Source organism: Austrofundulus limnaeus, unplaced genomic scaffold (genome assembly GCF_001266775.1).
Source record: "Austrofundulus limnaeus strain Quisiro unplaced genomic scaffold, Austrofundulus_limnaeus-1.0 Scaffold143, whole genome shotgun sequence".
NCBI lineage: Eukaryota > Metazoa > Chordata > Actinopteri > Cyprinodontiformes > Rivulidae > Austrofundulus > Austrofundulus limnaeus.
The window spans coordinates 44,168-50,965 of NW_013952545.1; the positions used below are offsets into that span (position 1 = coordinate 44,168).

Consider the following 6,798-nt stretch of genomic DNA (forward strand, 5'->3'; position numbering starts at 1 on the left):
GTATTAACATGCCATATTTGATTCAGTGAAATATATGTATAAAATACCAAAAGAAGGAAAAAAAATTGAAATTAAACATATGAGGAAAATAGCATTTCATTTTTTCTGAGTACGTTCACTTGCCAGTAACAAAYATCTGACCAACATTCATGTTAGTCTGGATTTACAGTGAACAATASATCACCCTTGTCTTTAATCTGTTCATGAGGTTCTGAGTCCACAGCATCCTCATCTTCTGATTCCATGATTGTGTCCACAAAAGGACATTTCATGCAAAAGGTACAGCAGGTGGAGAGAGGGGCAAAAAGACCCTTCTCCTTACATGTAAGGTTAAACATAAGCAGCAAGAACAGAGAAGAAGAAGAGGAGAGTAATACTTTTAGCTGTAGGTTCTTTTCAGAGGCAGCTCCTGCACAGTAGGAGGTGAAGGAGAGTTTGTGAGAGGCTGACAGAGACGGCAGAAGAGATGTCCACAAGTGCACTCACGCTGTAAACTCTGTGAATTTTCTTCTACAAACAGTCAAAACATTTTTTTTTACCATTTATTCAGTTTTGTACCACTCATTGTAAAGACAAGGCACAGCCAGAACTGACCTTTTGTCTTATCTAAAAATCAAAGAGGGGCACTGCTGGGCCCATCGGGGAGTAGAGGTGGGCCTTCTGGACAAACCAGGGCTGTTGGAGGTTGGTTGAATGGTAATCCATGAAACTATAAATGACCCTTGACCYTTAGGTCAAAGGACCGAGCTCTGCCAAAATATTCCTGTTGAAATCGGGTCCTTTTTTCAGCTTTAAGCAGGCAAATCCTCCTCCCAGTAATGATTGATGGGGCAGGGAGTGATCGACACTCACTTAGCCCTGGGGATTAGTCTAAATGGTAGTTTTGACACCGCAGCGAGATGAGGTTAAAGGTGATCAATAACAAGCTGGTGAAGACGTGGGGTTGGGGGCGGTAGAAGGACTGTGGAGGCGAGAAGGAGGTGGAGGGAGCAGCCCCTTTTAATTGGCCTGCACTCATTAGTTCAGTCTTTGTACTCGGTCACCTGCTTTGTGTCGGTGCAGCCTTCATCTACAGATCACATATAAGTTTGGGTTTTTACTGTGTTTTACTCCATTACATGTCTGGATTGAAGTGTCTGTTTGAAAGTTTCAGCAGTGAGGGGAGTGAGGAGAATTGTGCGAGCCCCCCCTCTGCTCGCGCACACCAGCCAGTTGTGGAGTTTCTCTCAGAAGTGAGCTGATTAGGCCCAGGACTGGGGACTGCTTTGCCTAATCATATCGCTGCATCCAAATCATCTGTGTACATTTCTAATTACATGGTGGCATGCGGTGTCCTTGAGCACAGTGGCAGGCCTCCATTTCATCACCGCGCTCCGTCTATCCCCGCCCACTTGCCTCATTTTCYCTCTCCCTCCCTCTCTTGCAAATCCTTATTTATTTATTCCCATCAGCTTTATCTTTGTTGTGGCTTCGCTCGGCTGTGTTCTGAGCAGCAGCACTCATTTGCCCACCGATCTCTGTCCTTTGAACTCAGCATTGTTGGGGTAAAGCCGACTGTCTGGGACTCTGGCATCATCTTTTATGATCTTTTTTTTTTGTCTGGCTCCAATTTGCAAGGGGTTCACATCCATTCCCTCATATATGGCAAGAAGGAACAGCTATGGGTGAAGGACAACAGAAACAAATATTGTTGCGGTTGTGTAGCTGTGGTTTAAAGTGTAAAGCAAAGATAAAACTTACTAGGCTGCTGTGTGAGAGTTCTTTGCAAAGCTCTCTCAGATTGTAGGTCTACTTCATGAAACAACAGTACTCAGTGGATGAAAAAATATTTTTCAATAGTTTCTCATTCTTTTTGTGTACATTCGATTGGATGTAGACCCTGAACATTTCTGAGCTCTGGGGTTAGATGACCTTCCTTCCATCCCTTTTTTTTACTCTTCACTGCGAGGCCTTGTCTTTTCTTCTCGTCCCCAGAGTGAACCTTGTTACTGAAGTCAAGAGATGTAGAAAACACGTTTTTTTTTGTAGCTGACAAAAGGCTGATGTGAAGGTGAAGAGAAGGGACAACCTTTTACATGTTACTGTCATGTCCTTTCAGGAACAACAATTAACTTTGCGGCCTTGTGCGAGAGTTTTTAAAGGTCTGCTCGGCAGCTGTACTGTACAATTTCATCAGTCACACAAAAAAAAGCTGTTACAGAAAAAAAAAAAACCCACTTTGAATTCCTTTGTTGTGATTTTCCCCAAATATATTTCCTTTCTAAAGGCAGTTTGGTGTGTGCAGATTTATCTTGCCTTCCCCATTATGTTCCTATCAAATGCTAGTTGTCACAGTCATTGTTTAATGACAGCCAGATCWGAAAGGCCGCAGTAATTGCTTCCACTGAATGTCTCTAAAATATGACTTTCTTTGCATTGTAGACCACCAGCAGTAACATCTGTGTGCAGCTGCCTGAAGGCAAGTTCCTGAGATATTAGCTCTCCACTCTCAGAACTGTTAGTYACACTGACAGACACCTGAGGCGATATAAAATGTCCCTCAAAGCCATGAAAGAGGGAGCCGGTCTKCCTCTCTCTCTGCTTTCAAACCTCTGAGCGAGGCGCAAAGAGATACAGCGAGGAGAGGAGAGTGACTTTCTAAAGCCGCACTTATACCCCTCCACATATGGGGGCCATACCTCGGAGTCGACATGAAGGGAGAACCCATATAGCTACACGGTCCAGTATCATAAATAACACAAGACTTCTCCTCTCCCTTCTCAGTCTCCTTCACTTCACTGCCGGAGTGTTTCATATGGTAACTAGGTGTTCACCGTGTGGCCACACTGTTGCCCATCTTTCAAGTGCCTCAGAGGAGGAAACCTTGAGGTAGAGGAATAGAAGGAATTTTTGATGAAAAAATACATTATTCTGTTCTTTTTTTCCCCAATCTCAACCACCCTTTTTTTTCTCTCTGCCACTTACTGTGGAAGAAGAGTATTTATTACATAAACGGTAAGAAAAGCAGAGCAGAGCTCAGTGGGAGGAAGAGGTAATAATAGAGAGAGAGAGAGAGAGAGAATAAGAGAGAGAGAGAGAGAGAGAGAGAGAGAGAGAGAGAGAGAGAGAGAGTGGCTCTCTCTTTTACCTGTTGGTAAATACTTTTTTATTTTAAGAAATGATTTCTGAATACGTTATGTAATTGGCCTCGAGTTGAGAAAATTGTTTGCAATTTTTTTTGATCAAGGGATGTTCATATTTTACTGATGAAATCGGTTAAAACAAAAGTTGTGTTGGAAAATGATGCCTCCCACTGCAAAAACTGTCCATCTAACCAAGTTTTAAAATCTTATTTCCCATCCAAAAAGTATTTTTGATCTTGTTTTGAGACTCATTTACTAAACAAGAACTGATTGTGTAAGAAGAATAATCTTGTTTTCTGAATGTGTAAGATTATTTGTCTTGTTAGTCTGAAAATTTGATTCAAATTAAGTCAAAAACTTTTGCCAATTGAGTAAGAATATTTTAAGTCTTGAAATAAGAAAAAAAGAGTCAAATCAAGTATTTCAAGGATCTTACCAAGTAAAATTTTCTTACTCCATTGGCAGACATTTTTGACTCAATTTGAGTCAAATTTTCAGGCTAACAAGACAAATAATCTTACACGTTCTGAAAACAAGAATCAGTTCTTGCTTAGTAAAACAGTCTCAAAACAAGATCAAAAAGACTTTTTGGCTGGATATAAGATTTTAAAACTTGGTTAGGTGGACATTTTTTTGCAGCGTGGCAGCTTTTTCAGTTGGTTGTTACATCTGTAATAGATAAAATATTAGAGGAACTGTATCATATAAGCCCTCCAAAAAGAACACATGCTCAAAAAAACATCACTTTGCCAAAAAAAAATGTCATCCTGTATAATCCCCTATTTCTACATGATGTGAAATCTTCAGAATCCTGAGTACATTATTCATCTGCTCCTATTATTTCCATAATTGCCAGCATTGTCGAGGTGTTTGTAATGTCATTAATAACAAGCGTTGCCGTATAATACGCGTAATGTTATTTATCTGTTGGCAGATAGCTTGATGCTGCTAATCCTCATTCATTTGCTGTGGATCAATGCAAATCCGCTAGTGTGAGTGAATCCCACCCTCCTTCCCCCTTTCCAGAGCTGATGGTTCCTAATGTATTTTCCCACCATTAACCAGCCATAATCCCTGCTAATCATCACTAATCCACATCTTCTGTGTGTCACAATACTTCCCTGATGAAGGAGGCAGTGCTGCTCGCCGGTGCTGAGGCTGGCTCTCCTCCGGAGGAGCTGCCGAGGGCCCACTCAGTGCAAGAGAGCAGACTGCTGCGAGGAGGAGAGAGGAGAGAATGAAATCTGGCGTTTTGTGGGTTAAGTTGCTGCTTTTTTGCTATTTTTCTGATGAGTTCGGCTCATGTTTTATTGATTTGACTGCATAATGGAGCTTGTGTCTCTTCATAGGGCGCAGGATAAAAACTGCATGTCATCAAGAAATAACTGTTGGTGTGAGTCACCGTCGTTTCGCTTATCTTGGTCAGCTGTGGAGCCCCTCGCTCTCTCTGGGCTCTCGTGGCCCGCTMTTTATTTCAACCTGAAGCTCTCAGGTGTTTGAGGGCCTCTTTTTCATTTCTGTCACCTTTAATCACCCCAATCAGTTGCCACTTTTATGTCGGTCAGTTAATGTGTCATTGTCTGAGCGAGGTAAGAAATACTTCTGATGCAAACACAGCGAGTCCAGAAAAGAAGAAGAGAAACTGATGAGATTCCTCTTGTGATTCTGTGCTCAAAGTTTCAGCAGGCAGAGGAGGAAGAGGAGGCCGGCTTTGAGAAGATGATATTGGCAACRTGAGGAGGAAGAAGCTCTTTTTTTTCAAAGATCTCTGCTGTATGATGTTAGATGACCAGAACTTTTACACAAACTCGTACCGTCTTATTTTCTGAGGCAATTTCGTCTTGAAAATGAGCCAAAGTCATGCGAAACACATGGAGGACATTGCTTCTGTAATTTGTAAAGACYCCAGGAAAATTTCTGTCCATAATTGAGGAGGTGAAGAGAACCAGGAAAGTTTTGGATGATCTTAACATAATTTATTTTTGGCCTGTTTCTTCAGTTGTTTAATCTCACCTACAGTTTGTCAAGTTATTAGAATTTTTCAGTGAAGTACATATTTAAATAAACAAATAAAGTGCCTCCAAACATGTTGTTATGATGCTGTCGTTCATGTCTAACTTTGAGCCACAGTTTTCACGTTGCAGMACCTCAGTTTGACCAGCAGGTGGCGCGTAAACCTCACTGTAATCCCGRCTGTTTGGTTGCACCTTAATGTGGCCTTTTCTCCAACACTTGGACCACCTCAGCCGCTGGAAGGAAAAAAATAAATAAAGAAAAATAAAAATCACTTTCTTTAATAGATGCTTCACAGCCGCGTAAAAAGCTCCTTTATGCTTTAGTACGTCTCACTTTTTAACGTTAGTTGTTTCACTCACAAAAAACGCACACATTTATAGCTGAGATTAAACTAAATTACGGACATTAAAACTGAATAATCGCTGGCTGGTTTTGCTTCGTGAACACATAAATATTCACATTTAWATTAATAAAAGTCCAGAAAAATATGTTTCCAAAAAAGTTTTTAAAAGGAATTTGAATCTCACTTCCAATTTTCCGTGGCATTTTCTGCTCTGATATTTTCCTTTTATTGCAGAGGTTTGAAAACTTACCAAAAAAATAAAGCATCAAAAAAATTCACATTTTGATTTATTTCACGTTTCTTTATTAAACACAAGGAACAGCCTATATAGTGCGGTAATAAACCTTAACTTAATTTTTTAGCCCTAAATAAAAAAAAGACAATCTGTTTGACATCAATACATCAGGACCAGCTGTGAGTTTTATAAAATCTTTGAGTCATGCTTGTTAGTTTTCTGCAGACGGTTAAATATATAGAAGCTCAGAGCCGTTATGGCCTGCATGAAGCAGAGGCCTAACACAACACATCAAGTCATTTCTGCAATAATGCAATGAAAGATTTTATGTCACAGTTTGTCCTAACTCTTAACATCTTTAGGGCCTTTCCTTGATGCGACATGTCCTTTTTTTTTGCACAACTTTTTATCTCTATGGGCGGATTATTTGCCTGCAGGCACTTCAGCATCAGATCAAAGATTCCTCACAATTTTTCCTCTTTAAATGCCAAACATATGTCAAGAAGTGATTTATATGAAGGGAAAGAGCTCAGACAGGAATATCAGAATGTTTTATTTTGGAGACTTGAAACGAATACATATTTAGATAAATAATAATAAAAGAAAGAAGAAAAAAGGACATAATTGTGTGTTATTATTAATATTGCACAATTTCATACACAGAGATGTGAGGAGCGTCACACAGTGTGAAGTTAGCAGGGCATGCCTGAGGTTCAACACTGATGTCAGCCCCTCAAACAGAACCTGTCTTGTTACATAACCAATGGGTTAACCGGATCTGTGCGCGCGCCCTGCGCTGCCCGGCGCGCAAAACTGCGCTCAACTTTCTGCTCATGTTCACCTTTGTTTACCTGCTGCAGCTCCAAGAAACAAAAACAAAAACTGGAAGGTTCGGATCTGAATGAAGACAACAGGCCATTATTTGTATATATGTTTTATGTAAGTAATAAAATATTACTATAACATAAATATAAAGGTGACTTCGCAGTCAACATGAAGCAGTCAACGTACAAAACAAAGTAGTAAACAAAAAAAAAAAGAAAACAAAAACATACTTATATCCACTGCAACAAAATTATTGA

General features: G+C 40.1%; 1 protein-coding gene across 1 annotated transcript in view; it reads right to left on the reverse strand.

Moving 5' to 3' along the window:
- Window positions 1–6,248: 6,248 nt before the first annotated feature.
- Window positions 6,249–6,798, reverse strand: part of pou3f1 (POU class 3 homeobox 1) — a gene marked incomplete in the record, with an annotated part of 3,765 nt that continues 3,215 nt past the window's right edge. Inside the window, 1 exon segment of the mRNA XM_014016331.1 lies at window positions 6,249–6,744.